We start from the raw sequence: 27,129 nt of genomic DNA on the forward strand, positions 1-27,129 counted from the left end.
TTTTGCTTATTCCTTAACCTATTTATGGTAGATTTGTGCTTATTACTAAACCTATTTGTGGTAGATTTGTGCTTCTACCTTAACCAGTTAGTGGTAAATTTGTGCTACCTATACCAGTTTGTGGCAGATTTGTGCTTCTACCTTAACCAGTTTGTGGTAGATTTCATATACTACATAAACCTGTTTGTGATAGATTTTTGTCTCTACCTAAACCAGATTGTGGCAGATGTATATGCTACTACGTAATCCAGTTTATCCGCAGATTTGTGGCTGTACCTAGACCTGTTGGTGGTAGTTCTGTTCTACCTATTCCAGTTTTTTGCAGACGTATGTACTTCTACCTAAACCAGTTTGTGGCATATTAGTGATTCAACCTAATCCAGCTTTTTGTATATTTGTGCGTCTACCTAAATACTTTGCAGAGTAATATTTATAGTTTTCTAGTCAATAAGCTGCAAACTAAGAAAGGCATCTGTGTAAATTAGTCAACGATGTGCATGAATTTTATATTCCAAATGCAACCAGCCCGTCAGTCTACAGGCCGACTGGTCTGAAATCTGCCCAGTGGACTTTAGCCTCTTGGAAGAAACGATAGTCCGGGAGTTACCATTATGAGCAGATCCAATTAGTTTTCAGAACACCTGTCCGTCCAAATGTCCTCTTGTTCGAAAGCCAACATGACATCATAGGGTTGATATTTGTCTTTGTTTTTTTTAGTAAGGTTAGCCCATTCTTCAGTATTAGGTTCATTCTTCAGTTTTAGACTGGCAGGTATCTCTGGACTATTTACCCTTCAGGCCATCGAGTTGTAACCATATATACAAGTGGATGACACATCGAATGTGCAGACGGTGGAATATCATTACTACATACTAACCTAGGAGTAAGAAATCCAACTCTTTGAAACCTAGACTGGCAAATACACTGTCACCTTCGTGTTTAGGATTTTCACAGGAGATGCTTTGCATTTATAGAAATGTAAACAAACCTCATTACTCGTGTGTCCATGCCCACATTTAGTTTAGAAGTTATTCCTTAGTGTTGATCTGTGAGACAAAACAAATCTCTCTTAGAAGATACATGATTCCTAATTTCCTTGGTGTTTCTTGGTGGTTTATATGTCATTTAAGAACACAAGGCTAGTGATACCTTTTAAAATGGGTCTGCATGGGTATGCGTTACAGCTCTCAATAGATTGTGAATTTTATATAGAACATACGGCAAATTTTATTACTGCTGTATAGCCGTATAACATAATGGCGTGTACGGCCTTCCGTAAATCAAAACATGTAAATTTATTCACGTTTAACTTTCAAGAACTATCTCAGTTCGATCAAAATAACGTAAGAAAAACATGAATACTGATACTTTATGTAAGTATTTTTTACTTAAATGCTACCCAGGCCTGGCATGATGGGAGAAAAACCATTTCGTGAAACCTTTCGCAAAACCACTATTGTCAAATTGTGAAAAGATACTCTAAACGCACTAGAAAGATTAATTCTCGGAAAACAGTTCGATTCTTTGGTCTGTTTACATTACTGACTGACTGACCAATCAATACGGGCTAAACCTTACCTTATTCCCATGTATACATTTACCTTATTCTCAGGAAGTTCCCTGTACAATTTGAACTTGTGGTCTCTGACCTAAAAGACACCGAATTTATTTCACGTTGTGGACCACTTTTTCCAAGGTAAAAGTTTTGTTCGGTGTCGGCATTGGTTTAGATTTTTGTTTAGGTCTACTTCCTTTGAAGACTATACGAGTTGTAACTTTGATACTTTGTACACTTATTTCATCATTAGGTGTGTAGTAGGTTTAGAACTATAATTATTTCCAGCATTTTGTGGGAATCATGGCCAATTTTTACATAGAAAATATGTAAAAAATGTACAAATGTATTTCTTGATTTAATGTTTACAAAGTTCTGAAGGTGAACTATAGTGATCACCCTCTGTCCGTCATACTGTGTCCGGCGTCGTAAACACTTTTACAGTTAACACTCTAGAGGTCTCAGTTTTAGTCCAATCTTAATATAAAACTTGATCTGAATGTCAAATCAAGTTTCGGCGAGTTTCATACTGGGTCATCTTGAGTTTAAAACTGGGTTACCATGTCAGATAATAGAAAAACGTCGTTAACACGCTAGAACACACATTTTCTATCCTATTTTTATGAAACTTTGATAGAATATTTTTTCTTCATAAAATCTAATTCAAGTTTGCAACGGGGTTATATTGGGTAGTAGTATTAAATATGATGGTTCTGGGCCAATCTGACCCCATTTAACCTATAGTCCTTGGTCCAGACTGACCAATGCCGGACAATTAAAAAACCACAGGTTTTTACTAAACTTTGTAAAAACCTCTGATTTAACTTCCACATGTATTAACAAACCAAAAAAAACATATATTTTATATAAAATATATTTCATTAAAAAGTCATAAGAAACTTTAAAACCCATACTGAAAAAACAATCAGCCTATTTTATAACCCACAGCAGGTTAACGCAGGTAGACTACCACGCTTAATCAGGTTAGTAAATAAGACAGTTTCTAAATCCCCATACAAATTTATCCAATCGAGAGAGCTTACCGCATGGAGTGACAATCGATATTACTAGATTATTCTTTTCAATATGGCGTTGTATTATATGTCGAAAATTTATCAACTTAGATAAAGGAATGGAATGCTATTTTAAACAGTTATAACAAAGGATATGTCTTATAAAGTTAAATAATTAAAGAAAGGACTTATAAGAACACTTAAAGATATGATTATTCGAGATTTCTACAAAGACACCTTTAGGTTTAACTGCTTATTTGGAAGGGGACGAAGTACTTACTTTGACAACTGTATGATGTAAGAATGGAATTCGTTATACTGTGAGAAATATTACAAACTTACTAAACAACATGTCTGGAATTCGAATAAATTACACCCAGCGAACTGCTAACTGTCTACAAATATGCCAAACTTGAAAAACAGTCGATCAATTAATAAAATCGAATAAAAAGGATATGATTTTAGACTCTAATAACAAAGGATATGTGAAAATATTATTGAGAAATGAAAAGAAAGGATTTAGTACCATACACACCCAGAACATTCTACACAGCGAAGCTCACCAGAGGCTTCACCGGCGGTGTAATATTGTATCAGACGACACACTAGGACTTTCTTTGCTAGTATAAAAACCATACAACGGTAGAATTGAAGGAATGAAACTTTATTTTACAGTAGTTATTCAACCGTAGGATTGTAGAACAATCACACACATGACTGAACATCATAATACTTCCATCTTGTGAGAATCACTCAACCGTATACTTATGCCATAATCACATGCATGGTTGAACATTATAATACTTCCACGTTGTGAGAATCACTCAACCGTATACTTATGCCATAATCACACGCATGGTTAAACATCATAATACTTCCATGTTTTGAGAATTACTCAACCATAGGATTATACCATAATCATACGCATGATTGAATATACACTTTTGGGAGTAGTATGGAATATAACGTTTATGGGTACATTTTTGTTAGTAGTAAAGGATAGTATGTTCTTGATACATTTTAACTCTTTTTATTAAAATAATTTATAATTGTTTGTTCATTATGTTTGACATTGTTTACTCTCAGTGTTTTATACCATAAATCATAAATGTTTATACCATGTTGTAACATTTTTATAAAAAATAAACAATAGTAACCACAGAGTGTACTTGTTTTGTCTTGATATTGTATGTTGTTATACTTGACTCCAGGTATATAATTAATTACTTCTTTCGGTGGAGGAAGTCCAAATGGATCAAAGTACAAAGTATTCAAGTAACAAACCCAATGTGTTCCAGGTCCAACAGAGCCATCTAAATTGATTATTCCGCATTCAACCTTTTCTTTCGTTTTTGGTAAATTATTTCTACTAAATACACCCCTAAAGTTTGTTATACCCAGTTGTTTTACCCATTGTTCAATTTCAAAGTTAGAAATAGGTTTGTTTATAATTTTATTTTTTTTTTTTACTATAGGAATTCGTCTGTAAGGTCTCCGTTGAGAATCAATCTGTATACCTGACCATGTCCCTTACCACTTAACAAAGATGTAATCAAAGGTATTCCAAGACTAGCAGCCAACATGCCTAAAAACCCACCGTCTTGTTTTTGTTTTTGTGTTAATTTAATCACTCCAGATCCCACTAGTTGTTTTCTTTGATTAGGTGTAAGATATGGCGATATAATATTTCTCTTATTATTAGCTACTGAAATCATACCATTTCCAAGTAACTTACTGACACCAGTACTGGCAAGCCCAGACAAAGCGCCGATGCCTAGAGGAGCTAATATTTTTGGAACTATTTTCGCTGCCATTGGAAGAATTGTTTTTCCTAACAAACCAGCCAAAGCTCCTAAAAATCCACCATTTTGACCTTGACTGGACATTTGTTTTTTTCAAAATTGTAATTTCTAATCCCTTATTATTTCTAATAGACTTTTCAATTTGATTAATTTGTGTTTTTGTTAAAAGTAAAGGGAAGTTTCCACGTAATTGTTCATGTTTTAATCTAAACGTATGTGGAATTTTATTATTATAAGCTTGTGCTAAAAAATGTTTTTGTCCATCTGTAAGATTAACTTTATATTCAATATAATTTGATGCCATTATATAGTTTATATTTATTTTAATTTTTAGTTTATTTTAATTTAATTTTATTTAAACAATAACAAGTTCATTTCCAATAGTATTTATTTCAACTGTTTCCTCATACAATACAATTGCGTAAACACGAATATAAGCTGGTGCAGGAATATTTAACTTAACTGTTAATGTAATATGCTTAGGATCTTCTGTTATTACTTCCTTTTTATATTCCAAGTTAAAATGAACAAATCCAAATAAACTGTAAAAGTTTAATCTATTTAGCAGACTTCCAGTAGTCTTATTATTTTGTTTATAATAATAATTAATTACATCATCATATATTCTTGATATACTTGTGTATTCTGTTTCTGGATAAAAAACACCATTACCAACTTCTAGAGGACAGGAGCTCAAAGTGCAATTATTATTTGCTGCATTAATTTTAAATGTATCTAATAAATGTGGGTTATGTTCTTGTGAATTACTTTGTCAGGTCGTTGTAAATAAACAAATACATGTTGTGGTTTTGTTATACCAGCTGTTATTCTAAAGGTTATATTATTTTGTTGTGTATCAGTTGATTGTGTCACTATTTCCCGAAGGTATGACCATCTTGCTTTTGTAAATCTTTCAGCAATTAGATTAAGTGCAAATTCATTGAAAATTAAACGCGGAACCCATAGAATTAATTTTGTTACACTTACTCTACCAGCATCAGCAGCATTAGCTCTGAAAATTAATTCATCATCATCCGTCAGCTGCAGTGTTATTTGAATTTGACTTGGAGGTATAATATTAGTTTCCAAACCCTGAAAAAATGAATAATTATTTAATGGAATTTTAGCATTTACCTCTTTACCACCCTGGATTGATAACTTCCTAGAAGCAAAACCTTTATTATCATCAGTAACAGCAGTAGTATCTAAATAAATAAATTCATTTGTTCCAGTTGTTTCTGCATAAACCTTAGATAGTTCAACTAAATTTTTTACATTTATTACTTTGTATAATTAATTACAATCATATACAAGTTTTCCATTTTGTTTAACCACTAACTGATCAATTAATGAAGCTGCATTATTAATTAAAGCAATTTGATCTCCGTCAGCATAATTATTACCATTAGCAAGCTTATTTGCTTTAAAACTTACTTCAAAATAACCATTAAACCAATCAAAATATGAACTTCTATCATTAATTGTAAAGTGATATCCGTTTTTTTGTTGCTTAACATTATTTCCCAAGACTGATATTAAGGCTGTATCTAATTGAATAGGAGTTAGTTCGTATCTTTCACAATATTGTTTTGTTCTAAACATGTATATATTATATATTATTTTATTTTTTATAAATTAATCTGTTAATACGTTTACGTCGAGCTGAAGCTGCCGCAGATGACAGGGAACCAAAGTTCGCTTCCGAACCTGACAATAATCTATTTAATCTTATATTAATATCCTCCTCCTCATTATTTGAATTTGTTTTTTGTAATTTCTTAGCAATTAAATTACCAACTGCTGGAGCAGGTTTCTTTTTAAATTTTTCAACAGTTTTATTAGCAGCTAAATTTCTGACTTCCATTCCAACCTTTTTTGTTCCACTTTCAAGTGCTGCTTTTCCTGCTGTTTCCAGAGCCTTTTTTCCAGCTGTGCTAATTGAAGATGCAACTCCACTTGAAAACAATTTCGTTAAAGTGTCAAAGATACCTGAGCCATACATATTTTCTTCTCCTGTGTGAGCATCAACATAAATAAATATTCCTTTATTTTGTCATAAACTTTTTTGAACATTATATAAAACTAAAATTTATAATTTTATATTTCTTTTAAAATTAGTGTAAAACTTGTTTCAACCCCATTAAAATTAATTATTCTACCAAATATGTCTGTAATATATATTCTTATTGAATTTATAATATTTTTATTAATTTCAGAATATCCAACTCTGTTTGGTTCTTTTGTAAATGGATAAGCTCTTGTTAAATCTGCAGTACTTAAAGCATAGATAATATCACTAAAATTACCATCAACGAGTGAATTATCAATAAGATCACAATGAATATAAATTGTATCCACAGAGTTAGTTATATTTGGTGTTGTAGTTCCCCATTCAGTTTTGTTTACAATTTTTTTCTCAAATCCAAGCAATGTATGAAAATTTGATATTCCCAAATGCAACTTAAAATTATCATGAATTGAAATTAATATTTTAAAACTACTTAAATCAAATTCTAAACTTACTGGAGCAATGTCTGATTTATCAAATTCATAATCACCATTGGTTATTAATGTTTCCCTTAAATAATTATTAATATCTGTGTAACTGTAAGAACCATTTGTAAATTTAATATCTTTCCATTCTTTACCATTATTATAACGAATTCTTTTATTATCGTATTCGTCACTAATATTATGCCAAGAGTAGGTCATAGTGTTAATACTATCCAAACCAACAACATAAGTTTTATTTTTATTTAAATTTAAAGAACGACTAATTCTGATTGTAAAATCACTTGGAGTATTTTTATTATTATCTTTTAAATTAACTGTTTCAGAACTTAAGACTATTTTTTGTTCCATTTATATATTTAAGAAAAAATACTTTTTATATAACATTTCATGTTCTTTTGGTAACAATTCATTCATTTTTAATAGTTCATCAATTTTGCTAATACCTTCATTTTTTACTTCTTCATTATTATTTCCGGCATAAATTGAACCACAAATTAAGTCCAAGTTACTAATCAGTTCGTCTGGATTACATGGACATACGTCATAAACCTGTCCCCTAATTACTTTTTTAAATTTCATGGATCTTTTATTGATAGGTAATCCTGATTTTTCTGTTAATTCTTTAAATATTTTTCTAGAAAGTATTGAATGTTTTTTTATTATTATATCTTTTATTCTTTTATTAATTAGATCAATCAAATCATTATCTACTTTAGAGTTTATTACTTCTTTTCCAGTTATTCTATCTTTAGCAATTAATTTATTTTGACCATAAAGTTTATTTAAGTTAATAATTAAATTTCCATATTGACCATTTGGTGAAACTTTATATGGATTATGATGTAATATTCCTTGTCCATATGTAGAAGACATACCAAGAATATGATTTAACCGGTCTTTGTACTTTATTAATTCGCCTTGGGTATGTTTTAATTCTTTTGCTTTTTCTTGCTTATTTGGATCTTTTGATCTTGATTTGCCAGTTATTGAACCATTTAATTTTTTAATATTCGTAGTAACATCATTTATTGTACGTTTAAGTATGTTTTTATTTATTTTATCAGGATCAGATTCATCTGCAGGAAAAAAGTCAAACATTTCAGATGGTTTGTAATATTGATATTCTTCTAAAACATTATCATCCAGAAAAGCATCTAAATCTACTGTAGGTATTTTTTTTTCTTTTGGTCTTGCTCCTAATTCTTCTTCTGATTTTTCAGTTGTATCATCAGTTGTTTCAGTTATTCCCATCTTTTCTCTTCCATAATCTTCTAATCTCTTAAGTTCATCTTCTCTTCTCTTAAGTTCATCTTCAGGAACCTCAAACAGGTTCATCTCCCCAATCTACCGGTGTATAAGGAGTCGATTTTAAAGCTTGTTGTTTTTTTATTTCTCTTCCATAATCTTTCAGTGTTTTTTCAACTTCTTCTTCAGTAGTTCTTTGTTTATTTCCCTGTATTTTTTATATTCCCTCGCCAGTTCTTCAGGAGATGGTTAACCCTGGTATGTTTGTATGTCTTTCATTTCATCACCTAATAACGCTAATTGCTCCTTAATTCCAGGTAATGCTTTTAACTGACTTGATAATTTTTCTTTTTGACTTTCTATTCCTTCAGTAATTGGCTTATAAATTTCATTATACATATCCCGATTTGTAGCTTTTTAATTTTTTTCTCTCAATATTTCTTCTCTAAGAGCTCATCTTTTGCCCGATAAAGTTTTTTCTTATTCTCATTTCATTAAGTTTTGATTGCATTTATATAATAATGTAAGATAATGTGAGGTAATGTAAAATAATGTAAGATAATGTAATATTATTATATAATGGAAATTCCAAATTATGATACAAAAACTGATAAATCTAATCACTTTAAACAACATTATCCTTTTATGCCAGATTCATGTTTTAGAATGTTAATATGTGGATCTTCTGGATCTGGAAAAACAAATACATTAATGCATATGATACGAAAACCTTTTATATATTATGATAAATTACCTATATGCTAAAAACTTAGAAATCTAAATATCAGGATTTAATAAATAACTTAAGTCAAATTGCAAAAAAGAAAAATTAAAGTAGATCCAAATGAAATACTTGAATATTCGGCTGATCCCAGCCAAATTGAACCCTGTGAGAATCTTGAATCAGAAAAACAAAAAGTAATAATATTTGATGATTTTGTATGTGAAGATAAAAAGGTTCAGAGTGAAATAACAAAATACTTTATTCAAGGACGTCACAAAAACTGTTGTGTTATTTATTTAAGTCAGTCTTACTATAAAGCACCAAAAGATATTCGGATTAACTGTACACTTTATATTTTATTTGAAAGTCCAAGTAAACGGAAAATGATATGATTTTGTAATGAACAAAATATTAACCCTAACTCTTTTGCTAATGCAACAAAACAAAAATATGATTTCTTATATATTGACAAACCAAGGAAGTTTTTAAGAAAAAACTTTACAGGAATTATATAGATGGGAGTTTTTAATGATGTAAAACAAATAAGTGAACCTGACAGTATAAGTAAAGTTAAATTTGTTATTGATTTAGGTGATTATGCTACTAAAAACAATTAAAAAAAACTTAAAAAGGAAACGGAATCATATCTTTACAGAAATAAGGAACTTGATAACACAATGAACAGAGCATTAGATATGGGAGGTAATGAAATAATCAACCTAGGAAATCCAGATAAACCGAACGATGCAGTTTCAAGACGGTTTATGTATTAAAAAGTTCAAAGTGTAATAGATGACTATAATCTTGAAGATATCAAAAGTATAAAACAAACACTAGAAGCACAAGTAAAGAATATTGAAGATTTAACAAAAGATTTTAAAAATAGTGAATTATTAATAGTTCAATTACAAGGTAAAATTGAAGAAGAAATGAAAGCTATGGTTGATTCTATTAAAGAACTTGAAAAGAGAAATCTGATTCGACAGATGATGACATAAAAAAAGTATTTAGAACCAATTTTGAAAAGTTATACAATCAAGTTCAAGAATTAAAAGATAGTATGATCAAACATGAAGAACTAAAAGACAAGATTATTGAAGCCGAGAAAAAGTTACAAAATATGTAGAAGTTAGAAATCAGAACAGAAATAAATAAACTAAATACTGAAACTGAAAAAAAAGCATAAAGATTTATTAGAATTAATTTCAAATAAACTTGCAGAATATAAATCTGAACTGGAAAAGGCAGCTTCACAAAGAGGTGATGACCATGACACTGCATTAAATAACCTTAAAAAAAGAGCTCAATTCTAAAATAGAAAACTTTAAGAAACAACTTCGAATTTTGATTAGTAATGTCGACACACGTCACAATTTAAAGTATGCAGACTTAAGTAAACTTACAGGTTTATAACAAAAAGATATGTCGCAGCTTAATGCTAAAGTTGAAGAAGATAAAAATGAACTGGACTTTTTAGTTGAAAAATCAGTTAAACAAGGAGAATCAATTACTGCTGATGCTAAAGCAATTAACATAATTAATGATCAGCTAGAAAATTTTAAGAAACAACTTCGGATCTTGATTAGTACTGTTGACACACGTCACAATTTAAAGTACGCGGAATTAAGTACACTTACAGAAATATTACAAAAAAATTTCAGCGAATTTGATGATAAAATTAAAAAAATAATAAATGATCTGGACTCTGTAGTTGAAATATCAGCTAAACAAGGAGAATCAATTCCTGCTAATACTAAAGAAATTTCTAGTAATACTCAATCAATTTCTACCAATACTGAAGCAATTAATATAATTAATGATCAGCTGGATGTATATGATAAACAAGACGTTGTTTTTGAAAAAAGAATAGACAATATATATCATGAAATTAAAAGTTCTGGTGAAGTTACAACAAAACGAGTTGATGATTTAGCTGAAGTAATTCTTGAACATGAAAATGAATACAAGAAAATAGAAGAAGAACTAGAAAAAGTAAAACGTGAAGTGTTTCTTTTTGAATACAAAAGTAACGATGATTATAAAATATCACGCGACGGTCTTAAAAGTTATTCTCGCATATCAATATTAATGAGAAAGTATTATGATAGCCACGGTGTCTGGATATTATCATTATATACTTTGGTGGATGTTGATTATATTGAGGGGAAAGGCCTGGTTAATGTGGGCTATTTTGATTTATTTAATTTGGAATCTGGAAATATCGTAGATTATAAAGCTTTTTTATAAACATAAACCAGGAATTTAAACTAGCTGTACCGGATGTACCTTTAAAAAATGTGTTTTCAGTCAAAACAGCCGAAATTTATATAATAGATACTAGGTTTTATTTAAAGTCAAATGTAAGGGGGGGGGGGGGGGAGCATGTCCAATATCACATTTAGTTTTTTAGGTGGTGGCGAGAGGGTTTATCGGTGAATTTCCCTCCGGGAGTGTAAATATAACACCCGTGGTTAGTGACATCAGTAACATCAGTGACCTCAGTGACGCTGATATAGTATATATGTTCGGTAACAATCCGTCAGTATCTGTGTATGAGAAAAAAATCAAAATTTATCTAACAGAAAAGACAATGTTTGACATTAATCCTTATAACGGCGATCCAACATCCTTCGATACAGGATTTTTTCTTTTGCCAGGTAGTTATGTCAAATTCTACATACTGGAGGAATATATAAATTATAAAGAAAGTAAACTTTTGAATTAAAATATTATTTAAAGTTTTAATTAATTATTGTGTTTATTTTAACTGGAATAATTAATATAATGGGAATATTCAATAATATAAATGAAAAAGTAAATAAAATAGAAAAACAAATAATAAGAAAACCTCCATTGTTTTTAACATCTGCAACAGAAGATACCGATAGTGGATTATTTCAATGGAAAGTTGATAATGCTAGTCCTGGTTTAGTTCAAAATGGTAATAATGTAAGAATTATTTTTAATTGCATTTTAATTATTCTTGTTGATGCAATTTAAATAGATAAAGGAGAAGCGAAATTGGAATTAAAAAGCAAAGAAAATAAAATTCTTCAAAGTTACAATGTAAAAAATAACAGAAAAAATGTATCTATTTTTATTAATTATGCAAATCAATTTCAAACAAATGATGTAATTTATAATAATTCTTTAAACGTTAAGAATATTCAATTAACAATTTATGGTTCTATAATTTAAGAATAAGCTAGTGTATTAATACCATTATCAAGAATATATCTTTTATCGTCATAACATGATAAAGATGTTTTATTTATAACATAACTGGAAAGATTGTGTTTATCAGAACGAATAACTTTAAAGATGTGATTACTTTTGGTTGAATTAAACAAAGTATCTTTGTAATTTCTATGAACTATTGTTTTCTTTACAACATGTTTTTTAATTCCTTTACATTTTTTTAATCTCCTGGTTTTCCTTCCCAGGCGAATTTTGTATTAAATATGAATACATTTTACTTCTTAATCCAACAAATTCAACAATGGGAATGCCAGCAGCTTCATCTTTGAATTTTCCAATTACTTTTTTATTATTGTCAAAAAAAATTTTGAATTACTATCGTAATTACTATTATCAAATAAATCTTTGTCCTTATAAAAATCCTCATATGCATCTTTGGTTTTTATTTCATAACATAATGATTCAGTGTCAGTGAATAGTAATTTACAATTACCTTTATACTTTTCCTTAATGTAATTATAATGAAAATCATACATTAAATATTTTGATAAATCTAGAATGCACATTCCAACATAACAAGGTCTGTTTAATAACAAACTTTCTTTATTCTATGAATACCAAATAAATTCTGTTAAACATCGTTGAACTAACAAATGAAGGTTTGGCAATATATTTAATAAAAGGTTTTCATCGTGAGTTAATTTATACTAACCCTCTGCGTAATTCTCCATCGTCTTACCGAATACAGAATTGTTCATTAACTTAAAAAAGTCTTTTTCAAATGAATTTTTGCTTTAGATCTTTTTTGAGTATTAAAATCAATATATTTTTTAACCAAGGACTTTCGTCAAAAGTTAATTCTATGTATTTTGTTACTTTTAACCTAATTGTGTATTAGTTCAATATTTCATAATAACAATAAATTTTGTTTTTCATTAAAGTTGGAACTAATTTTTTACATTACTTTTTCCTATTTCAAATTCTTTTTAACATTTTTACTATAATTTGAAAGCCATTCGTCTGGTATTTTGATTTTTTCAGGAGCCAAAGGATAATCATTATGTACAGTATGTAATTCTTCTGGATACTCAAGATCACATTCAACTATAAAGTTAGTTTTACCTTTTGCAATTAATTTCTTGAATGGTTTTTCAGATATAAATTTAAAGTTTCCAGAGGGCAAACGTCGACACATGGCCAACCATAAAGATATTGGCGTCGAGGTACATAATGTATTAGATTCTAATTCAGATCATAATCTTTCATATATTTATTGTTTGCTTTACTGTATCTGTTTGAAATATAACTTATCCCCCTCTCAATTCCCTTTTCAATAAAAAGATACATATCAATATCAGTTGAAATCATTTATTATTCCAGACATTTTAACATTGCTCCCAAGCTAAACCAGACTACAAAATAATGACAAGGGCAAGTTTTTAATATTCCAAACATAGTTTCTAAAATTTCGAATACATCAGCTAAAAGTAATACGTCATTTTTATATAGATCATGATATTCTCCAATTGTTTTTAATTTTACATTTTTCCAAACATTTTTTTTGCATGTTCATATTCGTTGTCAGTATGTGTGTTTCATTTTAAAATTGAATAAAACTTTCTTTAGGAGGTAACTTCTTTTCTTTGAATTTTCAAATGAATCATGTAATCATATGGTAAACACCTTTGTTTTTAATAAATTAAGTTTACTTTTGTCAAATTTCTTGAGATAAATATTTAAATTCTGGAATATGGTGTTACTAAATTTCAATGATTGAGACATAAATTGGAAATGAATCATAAAAATTAAATCCCTTATCATAAATGCCATATATCTTTTCCATATTGTTAGGAATAACATTAATTTCTTTTTTTAATTTCCTATTTGTTGCATAATAAAATGACCGTCATAACCTCTTTAAATTATGAAAAATAACAGGAATATTGTGTGTTATTCTAAAATTAATTTACATTCTGAGTGAGCACTTCCTCTGATTTTCTGTTAGATGAGAGTGGTCAGTATGTGAATCTGTGGTCCCTGGGACGTAGTCCCTGGCACTTCGCCTTCTATATATTCTTTTTCACAGATATGACAAAACTTTTGTTTTTTAAATTCAATATCGTCTTTTTTAGACATTCTTAATTCTTTCTTAAAGTGCTCTTTAAATATTTCTTTATAATATTCCTCTTCCTCAAGCATTTTTTCAATAAACTTATAAACTGCATTAGGGCCTCTATAAATCTGGGTTGGTTTAGTATATTTATCGTCATAACAACAAACAACTTTATAGCCGTAACCACAATCTATATGTTTTTGATATCGTGTGGCGGCCGTAAAAAGTCTCCCCGTACATTCAATCAATGTTGTTACATTTTCATCCTTCAGGGATTGTTATTCGCTCTAAACTCTCGGCCTCTGTCAAGATGAGAAGTATCTTATACCGCGTTGAAGGTTCTGTGTTCACTGACATTCCGGTCCATGCTAGTTATCCCGTCCTCTTGTATTCTGGGACCTCCAGCGCCTTTTTATCTGGCGCTTAACATTTTCACTTAACGAATTGAAACTGATGACTGATCTACCCGAACGCCACTTTTCACAGAATGGTATTACAATTATTACATTTCATGAGTATATATAACAGAGTACCGAAATTAATTCTTTCACCTCTTCGGTTACATTCTACATCTTCTGTTCATCTGCCTAAAGATAACAGTACATTTTTAAGACATACACCATCGATTAGCCTTTCTCCACTTAAGCTACATTCTATTCAGTCAGTTTATATTCCACGTACTAGTTTAAATTCTCCAGCTGTTTTTTCGTAATAATCTGCGTATTTGTCTATCACCTTTAACTTCTGCTATACTAAAGAAATATAAAATTAAACATACAAATTTTCCACAGAGATGTAGAGAGTACCGTTTTATTAACAAATGCAATTCTAAGAGGTGCGGTTGTTGCAATCATTTATCGCACAGGTCTACAATTACCTCAAACGTTAACGGTAGAACTTTTAATGTGGTACTTAATTCTGACGTTGATTGAAATACGTCCCACGTGATATATGTACTGACTTGAAACGCACCCAATTGTGGTATTCAATATGTTGGCCAAACAGGACGTTCTTTAAAAATTCGTTTCCGTGAACATTCATACAAAATACGTAGTCGGAACAAGTTTACTACATTTTTATACCAACACTTTCGTAAATCTGGCCATACATTTGATCAGGTAACAATGCAACCAGTAGAGCAAATCGTATATGATACTAATTCCACATCTAGTTTTAAAATTAAAGCCAGGCATGTAGCAGAATTCAAATGGATTAAAAAATTTACAGTCACCGTTTCCGTTGGGCTTAAATGATAATATTTATCAGGAAGGTAATATCTCTAAAAACCCTGATATCGATATCTTTTCTATTTTAAATATTAGGAAACGTAAATCCAGGTCTCATGGAATTAGACGAAATGGTAATGTTAAACGCAAATCTAAAGTCAATATATCTGTTGCTGACCTCGATTTAATTCTTTCAAACTCTGGTAGACATTCAATGCTTTCTCGTCTTACATCTTTATCTGTACAGTCTCTTAAAAAGCTAGACGAAGAAGCGGACCAGTATGTTATTCAAACAGATCCGTTTTACACTGTATCATATCTTATTCAAAGTTACACACAACAGGTTCTCCGTCCACATATTGACACCCAATCTGACCATGAGAGACATTTTCTTAAAATTTATTTCATGAACAAAGGTATTGACTGCATTGATGTACCTAGTATATTTCGTGATAAACGTGTCATTGATTCTGTGCCTAAATATTTCAGAAACTCCGAAGTTTCTATTATCTGTTATAAATATAAAACACCTGTAAGAAATGTTATTTTCAATTACAATAAAATTGTTTCCGACTTAGATGTTCAAACAAATACTCCTTCTTACTGCGAATGTAAAAACTCAAAATTTTGCTATTCAGATGCAGGTCATGTCATCACTGGTAATTTTGATATTGTTAAGGACAAGCGTATTCGTAATTTATTCTTTAAAGGACCTAAATATAGAATTTCTTCAACTATTGATTTTAATGCTTGTCGTGGTCAGATTGCAGAATCCATCGAAACCTTCTGTGTTAAATGGTGTCGTCGTGAGAACGCTGATCCCAATGCATTAACGTCTTGGAAACGAAATATTTTTAACATTATTGATTCTCGAATAAAATTTTATCAAACTAATGAACACCTACTTCCACCAAAACCCAAGTTTACTTTAAGACATTTGAAAAAGGAAATCCAAGAATTTCATTCTAAGTATGTCTTAGTTCCAGCAGACAAGGCGGCCAACAATATTATCATCATTTGACGCCTACATTATATTAATGTTTTACAAAACGAACTAAATAGCACTAACACTTATACATTGAGTCCTTCTGTTGAAAATAAGTTGATTACTGATCACATCACTGAAGTTTCTAATTTAAAAGTTCGTATAGACGATCAACAAATTAAACTACCGACCATGTATTGGATTCCTAAATTGCATAAACAGCCATATAAAGCTCGCTTTATCGCTAATTCAAGCTCTTGTACAACTACAAATATTTCAAAACTATTAACATCATGTCTAACTGCTGTGAAAGCCCACGTGGAAAGATACTGCGATAAAGTATACGAAAACTCTGGTAAACACTTATTTTGGTCGATTAAAAATTCTGGGAAATCCTGGATAAGTTGAAAATTAATAATTACAAGGTATCTACAGTCAGTACATACGATTTTTCTACTTTGTATACCACTTTACCACATAACTTAATAAATGACAAATTAACTGCCCTAATTCAAAAGACTTTTGCCAGAGAGAATGCTACATTTATTGCTTGCAATTTTGATAAAGCTTTTTTTACTAACAATATTATTAAACATTATACAATGTGGACCTGTGACAAAGTTTGTAAAGCCCTTTCCTTTTTATTGAACAACATTTACATCAGGTTTGGGAATGCAGTTTTTTAGACAAGTTGTTGGTATTCCCATGGGAACAAATTTTGCACCCCTTGTCGCAGATTTGTTTTTATATTGTTATGAAAGAGACTTTATGTTGAGCCTCTCTCCAGATACGCAGGCAGATATTATAACGGCATTTATTAATACATCACGCTATCTAGATGATATTCTTAATATGGATAATCCGTTTTTTGGTCAATTGGTGGGTACTATTTATCCTAGGGAGCTTCAGTTAATTAAAACTAACAATTCGGATACTGATGCTTCATTTTTAGATTTACATCTCTCTATTTATGACAATTTTATACATACCAAAATTTATGACAAGAGGGATGATTTTAATTTTAGTATTGTAAATTTTCCCGATTTGGATTGGGATGTACCTCAGGCTACATCTTATGGGGTATATATTTCTCAATTAATTCGGTTTGCCAGAGCGTGTAGTCATGTCAAGCATTTCAATGAACGTAATCAATATATTACAGGTAAACTTCTTCAGCAAGGCTACCGTTATTACAAATTGCGTAAATATTTTGCTAAATTTTATTATCGTAATTCTGATTTAGTTTTAAAATTCAATAGTAATTTAAAGACACTTTTGCGAGAAGGTATTTCTAAACCCGTTTTTTTATGGGGATGTGGTTTACAAACTTCGTAAGATCTTGGGTCACGGTAATTTTCCAAATGTATTTGGAAAGATTATCAAACGTTTTATCAAAAGAGGTTACGACCCAACTGTTTTGAGACATACCGCATGTTTAGTGTTCAACCCGTTTACAGTTGGACACTACGCTTCCCTCTTTGATTGCGTCTGACGGAAGAGGGGGAGGACTCTATGATAAGCAGTTTTTAAATCCTACCAGGACTGAACTGTTTTGATATTTGTCTTCTGGCCTGTTTCGTCGGGCCCTTAAGGGTGTTTCTCTTGTTGCTCTGTCTTCTGAAAAGGCATTGAGTACATACGTTTTTGGTTCTTAAGGTTTGTTTTTTATATATTTATACACGAGCATTTTTGTGTTTTACATGCCATGCCTTTTTGTTTCCATTACGTGTGTAAGAGATTCACCTGGAGGGGATTACTTTTATTTACACTGTCCCATGTCTTTGGAACATGGTGGGGGTAAGAGTGAGGTTAGGTGCACCATAAACCGGTTTAAGCTCCCCAGTGGTGTTTTTGCCACTGACCGTTCCATAGCGGTGCCCCACTGTGTTCCTTTGTTTGTTCGTTTCGTCTTATGTGTTGGCTTTGTGTGCGTGTGTGTTGTTCGTTTTGTCCTTATGTGTTGGCTTTGTGTGTGTGTGGTGGGGGGGGGGGGGGTGTGTGTGTGTGTATGGTGCACGCGTCTGCGTGCTGGGGGTTTCGTTTTGAGGAGGCTACGTTTTTGGTGCGTGGCATTCCCTGTTTGATATTTTTCTTTGTTTTTTTTTCAGTAAATGAAGATTCAGATGACGGTAAAGCAGTTAAAACTTTCTTAGTTATTGATTAAAAATCAGCATAAATTACAAAAGGTACTGCTAAACCCTTATGATAATTTTTAAATTGTACTTTACTTCCCTCTTTTTGGCATTTTTACAGCTTGAACACCATTAATAGCTGAACAATTTGGAATATGTTCATTTAATATTCTTTCTTGTGTAATACATTGTAAACATGTTTTACAAAAATGTTTTTTATTTGCATGTTTTGTTTTTTGAAACATTAATCTATTAAAGTCTTTTATCCAGACAAAATGATGGACCGGGGTCCCTGGTGACTTACAGTCGCCATTTATCTTATCTTTATTGATTAATAACATGTCACAGTGTTCTTCGTATTGATATTTTGATATGAACAATGGATAAATACTATTTTCTTCATAACCAAATATATTAAATGAAATATCATTTAAAGCTTCTATTTTATGTATTTGATTTAATGTAACAGGAAACTTTATTCCATTATAATTAAGTTTATCTATATGCTTTTATAATTTGAAACTCTTTCAGAATGTTTTGTTACAGGGAATTTGTAAGCTAAATGACACCATCTAAACCATTCATTATCATCATTCTTTATATTTATCAATCCTTTCTTTGGATTTTGTAATGGTTTTGGTTATTCTAAATAACTTGAAGCAGCCAGTGGTGTATATTTATATCTATTTATATAATGAGCATCAACTGACTCTATTCTCCAGCCACTTCCGTCTAAAATCCAGTTGCCAATTCTATTTATTATTTCATCAAAAGCTTGACGTAAAGTGTTTTTTATTTCGTTTGTGTTAATAATTTCTAAAGCCTTTGATTGAAAATAAGCTGATTTATATATTGTATCAGTTTTATCTATTTTTACAAAAGTTATTTTTAGTACAATATTTATTTTTATACCTTTTAAAGCTTTAAGTTCAGATTTAAGTATTTCATAAGAGTCGTTTATAGTTAAATATAATTGATTCTTTGGATCTTGTCTATATTCAATTTTAATTTCAAATTTCTTATAATATTGCTTTGTACATCTCTCAATTTCCATCTATATATTATATTTAGAAAAAAAAATCACTTAGGAAAAAGGATTAAAAAAAGAAATAAAATATTTAGATTTATATCTTTTTCCACTGGTTTTTGATTTCCACTTTTAACTTGTTTTTTTCTTTTGTAGCACATTGTTATTAATCCAGAATTAATATCGAGGTCTTTGGATGCTGCATAAGTGCTTTTATATGTTTTTTCTTCATTAGTATCATAATCGGTTGCAATAACCTTTTTAGGATTGTTTCGAATATTATTTGGTCTGGGACAATCACATAACCTTTCGGCATTTTCTTCTTCAGTTAATAGACAACCACAGTCCCATTCATTACGTCAATAAATTCCTTTCTAATAGATAAGGATCTATAACATTTTGTAATTTATCAATGACATGATTTTTATATTCATCGCTAACTATTTGATCAAGTTTTGATTTAATAACGTTTCTTCTTTTGAGTACTTTTTTATATGAATTATTGTCTGGATTCATTATTTCTCATCAAATGCTAGATAATTTTGGCATAATCATTCTATCTACTTTTCTATTAACCATCTATATATAATATACTTATAGAAAAAAATCTCTAAAAACGCAGGTAAAATTTAATACAGCTCTTCGTCTTTTTTACTTTTATATCCGTTAAGTTTAAATTCCTTCATATGCATTTCAAGAGGCATTGAATAGTTTTTTTTTCTGCATTTCTAATAGTATTGTTAAAATATCCTGTATAACTTTATTTGGATCTTCTTTGCTAATTTTTCCGATCCGTGCTTTTGTTATTAGTTGTTTTATTTTGTGGTGGTGCAATTTTAAAATAGCTTTTTTGTTTTCAACTTTTAGTTTATTGATAAATATAGTAATTATTGATTGAACAGCGCCAGCAACTGCTACAAATATAGGAATAGGTGGAACAAGTGCTAATGCAGCCGAGCAACCAAAAATACCTGCTGTAATCTGTAATCCTGTATTTACTCTTCCACAAAACCTTTTTCTGTAAGCAGCAGCAAGTTTAGTTAAGTGAATAATTAATTGATCTATTGTTTCTATTCCATCATTAGAAATTAGATTTTTATTACTCATTTATATAATATATTTTTAATTTAGATTTCTTCCAATTCACTAAACGGAATTAAACCATAGGTTTCTTAACGAATCGAAGATTCGGGAATCTAACTATTAAATTTTTCATTGTAACCTTTCCATTTTACTAAAGCTTGTTTTTTCTTATAGTCTCGTCTAATAACTTTTTCTATTCTAAAAACTTCTTGTGCAGTAGGTAAAAGTTCTTGTTCATAAAATGAACCCTGAATTATTTCATCATTTAAATCTTTAATAGTGTATGTTCTGGGATTTGTATTATTAATTTTATAAATTATAAATATTTCCTCTGTCCAGTTTGGTGTATATCCTTTTTCAAAATGCCTTTTCAGTTTGCCTAAGCGAACTCGATCACCAATTTTGGTATCTTTAAATTACCATATAAGTTAAAATGAACAGTACCTTTATTTAAGTTTTTACTGGCTTTGGTTGGTGTCATTTTTATACTAGAGTGTTTTGTTTTGTTATATTTATCAACCATTTCCTGTAAATTATCTAAATAAGTATAAGTATTATTTGCTGTAAAATATTTCCACATTATTCTTTTTAAACTTCTATTAAATCTTTCAATAACTGCAGCTTATCCTTCATTAAATGTATGATACATATTAATCTTATTTTTATTCCAAAGTGATTCAAACTTTTTATTATAAAATTCTTTTCCTTCATCTACCCATAAATTTGTTGGTGTTCTGTCTTCAGGCCGAGCGTGAAGAGGAGCTAAAGCTCCGCTCCTTCTGAAGCTCCAGAAATTATTTTTTCAAATGCTTCAGTAACAGATTCTCCAGTTTTATTCTTTAATGGAATAACCCAAGCATATTTACTGAATATATCAATAACGGTTAACAAGTACTTTACTCCTTTATAATATTTTGAAAAGGCTTGCATATCAACTAAATCAGCAGACCAAGTATCATCAATATCATTAACTATCACTCTTCGTTTCCTAAATTTTCTTTTAATTGGTTTGTGTAATTCTTCTGCTAATTCATCACTCTAGCGGTAGCTTGGTGTAGTTATTTCCGGGGTATACTTTACGCCCTTTTCCCATTTTTTTTTACTTTCGTTTTTGTCCAAGACCAAGTTTGTATTCTGTTTTAATTGCTGGTTTTACAACTAAATGTTTTGCAATCTTTTCTCCAAATGTTTTTGATTTGATGTTATTTAAGTTGGAAAGCATTTGTTTGTCACATGTACTTTTTTTACACCGTTGTCGTAGCAAAAGTCATGGTCCATACATACTGCGTCTAGTTCGTTAACAGGGGGTCCGTTATCTAAAGGATTTCCTGGTCCACAATAATTTTATTCTGGGAGTGTTAAACCTTCCTTAGGTAATAAAGGTAACATTGCGTTATGAATATCTAAATTACCTGCTGTGATAGTACTTTAAACAAACTTTGATTTCATTTTCCACAAGATGAACAGGTAGCCATTATCATTCTTTTCCCGGTTTTTGCTGTAACATAGTGAGGATTTATATTATCAGTAAATTTTCTTTCTTTCAAACAATATATTTTATTCTGTAAACTCATCTATATCAAATGTATTTAAAACTTTTTATTGGGTTTTAAATTGCCCGGCATTGGTCAGTCCTGACCAAGGACTATAGGTTAAAAAAGGTCAGATTGGCCTAGAACCATAATATTTAATACTACTTTGGGTCAAAAAGCTAGGTCAAAGAATTATTGTCATTTTTAAATAAGTTACAATTGTTACATTGATGTATGGTTTGAATTACATCTTGCCTTTACTGTATTCATTTTGTATATGCATATTTAAGCGCATTTTTTGTCCGTTCCATGGCTCCACCATCCTTCAAGGGATTTTGATAGAGTAAAACCTAAGCCGAAAACCACCTTTGAACAGATACCCAATGTCTCTAATGACCATACGTTTCATTTCCTATTTAAATACACGTAGTTTATTTGAAGCTGTGAGTAAAGACCACCTGCATATAAATATCTCATTTTAACTCTCTCAGTAATGGCCTTCATAGACAGGTTTGTCTGTATTACTTATATCAATATTAGACTTTGAGGTGAAATGTTAACAGAGAAATAAGCTGATCACCCTTGACATTTGAGCTTTGTGTTCGGGTGTTGCGCACGACACATCATCTCGTATTGGGGAGATTTTGAGTTGTTTTTTTTTGGTCATATTTTGCATGATCAAAGTCGACGCCTGTGACTCTGAAGTTCTACATGTTATATTTACCGTACCTTCTCAACAGAATTAATTCAGTTTCATGATAATAGAAATTACGTAAGCAGCCATTGATTCGCGCAAGGGAATGGCTAATAAGTAGTTAAATCAACAAACAGGAAAGACTTCGAAATGAAAACGTCGTAAATTTTGCTGTTTTAGCATTGCATTCATGTATTTAGATAATTTATGCTTAATTAGTGGAAATAGTCATCTATTTACTAGTAATCTTTAAATCAAACGATAGATGACGCATTATCCTAGTTTAAAGTAACTTCCGACCTTGTCCGTTTTATATGGTCGCCAACTTGAGTAGTCTGTGTAAACGCACCGGATCTCATCCTCTCAATACAATGTAACATCGAATCATTATAGGGAAGATTTGTGCTAAGTTTTACAAAAATCTCTTGACGGAAGTCTTAGTCATGAAGTGGACACGAAAGAAACACTGTTAATACTTTGTTAACATGGTTAACATTTGACACCTTAGTGTCAACATGTTTGGAACAAATCATAATTTGTTTAGATAAAACACTTTCTTATGTACATTTACCTATTTGTCCGGTATATTTCTTAGCTCCATTTTTTGTGCTATCCACTTAATAGTTCGTCATTGGAATTTTTCCAGTATATTCGGTACAAATTATAATTTGTTTTGTAGTTAAATCAGTTTGTTATGTACATTTACTAGTTTGTCCGGTACATTTCTTAGTTTGTGTTGTGCATTCGCTAATTTGTGCTGTCCAATGAATAGTTCGTCATGTGCATTATCCAATATATTTGGTACAAATCACCGGAGAAACTAGTAAATGTACAAGTACAAAACAAACTGCTTTAACTACAAGACAAATTATTATTTGTACCGGGAACATCCTTGAGGGATTTGGGAACCAAGAGTAGACAGACTGAAAAACGGACAACAACAACCATATTGTCCCCGAAAGCGGTTTTAGACCCGATAGGGGACAGAAAATATAAACTGCTTTTAATAACTTGTACCAGGACAATCAGAACTCTAAAGATAATTTTGACCAATCATACACACAGAAAATATTAAGTGCAGCACAATACTCAAATCTAAAGCGAAAGTATTATCGTTAACTTTTAAATCACATGATTGGTGTTCAAGCTTGACAGACGCATTTAATGTTTTATTATTGTCACGATTAGCAAAAGTGAATGAAAACTTAGATTCTTTTATAAAGAGTTAACTGACGGGATGGACCAACGTGTAAGTATTTCTTAAATATAGTCATTATTTTATTTTGACCTTTGTTCGTGCTAAATGCTGATTAAACCATGGAGGTAATATAGAGATCTTTCTATTACCTCCATGATTAAACATAACCTTTGTTTATAATGACATCAGTTATCACTACTTCCCGTCTAACTAGGACAGCGCGACACAATGTACATGCATATAGCCATAAAAAACATCTTTTTCATTCTGAATATCTTTTACAAGAAGCTTTTAAATCGAAATATGTGGATTATTTGGTCACTAAGCTTGGTACTGTGAATGAAATAGGTCGATGTATTTTAAAGGCATTATACACACCGTATTACCGGCGCCAGTGATGGCAGATCACTGCCTCAATGACAGGCATTAACTTCTGCAGACCGTTAATACGTAGGTTAGTTATTTGGTTGTGATAATGGTATAATTAAAGCAATGGCATTTTCGTATTCATGAACCTGTTGTTCATTGACTGGAAATATAATTAGGTAGTTTTGGACTCGATTTTCCAATTATTCAATCCAGAGAAATTGTAGTAAATGATAAATAGTCTTTCTATTCAAATCCATACAAAAGAACGTAAAAACAGAGAAATCAATGCAAGAGCGATTTCGTATTTCTGTCGAATTGTTAGCCGTTCTCTGAGCGTTTCTGTCATATAAGGCAGTCCTTGAAAAACGTTTACCCGGACTAGTATGGAAACCAGTAACTTTTCCCAGAAAAGACGAGTATAGTTTATATTTGGTGTACATGATCCTGAGGGATGAATAACCTAAAATTACTCGAGTTCATTCATTCAAAAGATGCTTTGAAGCGAAAACAAATATTTTCACCTTCTGGACCGAAACTGTGATATTTAACTCGTCATAATTATCTTAATAATTGGAAAATCGAGCCCAAAACTACCTAATGGTATTTCCAGTCAATGTACAACAGACTCACTGCCCTAGCATTTATCATACCATTATCACAACCAAATAACTAACATATTAACGTATTAATTTTCTACAAATTTTGGGGTCTGTCACCCAGGCAGTGATCTGTCATCACTGGCGACGGTAATACGGTGTGTTATATTAAACTGGATATGTATGATGTTCATGGTTGTGTAAAATAAATAAATGCTTTTATCTCATGTTTGACGTCCCGGCAGTGTAATAAGGGCATTACATAAAAATAATAATACACTATTAATTGTAATAAAGCTTCGACGTCGACGTCATTTATAATATAGAAGACGTTGGTCAAATTGACTTGCTTATATAGTAAAAGAAAGTAGAATTTTTGATGTTTCGACAGAAAAAGCTAACATGTGATAAAAAGAATATTACATTTGTGACTTTCCTCATTGAATTTATTAAACTCGTTGAATAATTTATTCAACTCGTTTAATAAATTCGATATTGTAATATCCTCTATGAATCGATTTTAAAATTTTACCTGAAGTAACGGAAGTCAGACGAAATGAAAACGGTCATCCATCTATCTAGATTGAGCTCAAATTTGCGGAAAAAGTAACGGTTATGAGACACTTTCCTTACCACCATTATTTTCGTCTGGTTACATGCTTTAAAAAATATACATATGTTTTAAGTCAGTCATTTGCAGATAATACGATACAGATCGCGCTTTTTCTTTACATTGCAAGTCTATTGTTAATGTTTCTTGTATTGATGTGTATGAATCCTATAAAAAACCAGTCTGGGATAAAAACCTTAAACAGAACTTTATCAATTCTTTTAACGTTGAAGAAATAGAAAATATACCATGTAAGATTGACTCCTTAACCGAAAAGTCTATTGACCAGATCAGTGAAGATATAGATAACATTGTTTTAGAAATATCTGACATCTTTACTAATGCTACAAGTTCTTCAAATATGATTAAAACAGTAAATTGTAGAAAGAAAAATAATAAGTCTAAAAATAAGCAAAATACTAAACCTTGGTATGATGATGAATGTAAATCAAAACGGAAAGAATTCATGTCAGCAAAGAAAAAAATTAGAAACCTAAACTCAAAGCAGAATTTTTAAGCATTGAAGCAAGCTAGCAAAAGTTATAAAAAGGAAATCAGTAAAAAAAATCCACAAGTACAATAAGTCTGTAAACCGGAAGCTTAACAATTTACGTCAGTCAGACCCTAAATCGTACTGGTCCCTATTTAATAAATATTCTAACAAAAAAGATAAAATCATGTCTAATATTACCTCAGAAGCTTTTTTGAACATTTTGGTCATTTCTTGGTTTTGGTGGACAGCCTATATTGAAAATTTTGTATTTTACTTTTAGTTTTTAGTCCATTTGTGTGTGTGTGTGTGTGTGCGTGCGTGCGTGCGTGCGTGCGTGCGTGCGTGTGTGTGTGTGTGTGGAGGTGGGTGGGGGGAGAGAACGTTCTCCTCTGTTTTGTTCTCGAAGATGTTTCGTAAACACTGATTTCTTGTATAGTCGTTTATCCCTATCTCCTTGACGTTTGATTTCAAGAGCATTGTAAGTGCAGTGTTGTCGCCATTTGAATGTGTTTGCTGCCAGTCGTATTTTTTAAATCTAAGATTAAAAAAGATAAAATCATACTATCTAGTTTGATATTGCATCTGTTCAGGGATTTTACAAGATTATGTTGATTTTTACTTCTCTTTATGTCATTTACTTGTCAGGATATCTTATATGGGGCGCCGTTTTACTATTTTCTATGCATTTTTTGATATCAAGAAATGATTCTTGATATCAAGAAATCGAATTTCTGATATCAAAAAATCATTTCTTGATATCAAAAAATGGCTTTCTTCATATCAAAAATCGATTTTTTGATATCAGGAATTCATTTTTCAATATCAAGAAATGCTGTCTATTTTTTTGATATAAAAAAAATCGAATTTTTGATTTCAGGAAATGAATTTTCGATATAAAAAATCGATTTCATGATTTCAGGAATTCGATTTCTTGATATCAGAAAATCATCCCTTAATATAAAAAAAGAAAGTTATATTTTTTGATATCAGGAAATCGAATTCTTGATATCAAGCAATCAT

At 30.6% G+C, this 27,129-nt stretch overlaps 1 protein-coding gene across 2 annotated transcripts in view; it reads left to right on the forward strand.

Moving 5' to 3' along the window:
- Window positions 1–27,129, forward strand: part of LOC123557263 (tripartite motif-containing protein 45-like) — a 47,174-nt gene that overhangs the window by 8,881 nt on the left and 11,164 nt on the right. The window lies entirely within an intron of this gene.

Source organism: Mercenaria mercenaria, chromosome 18 (genome assembly GCF_021730395.1).
Source record: "Mercenaria mercenaria strain notata chromosome 18, MADL_Memer_1, whole genome shotgun sequence".
In the NCBI taxonomy this organism is placed as follows: Eukaryota; Metazoa; Mollusca; class Bivalvia; order Venerida; family Veneridae; genus Mercenaria; species Mercenaria mercenaria.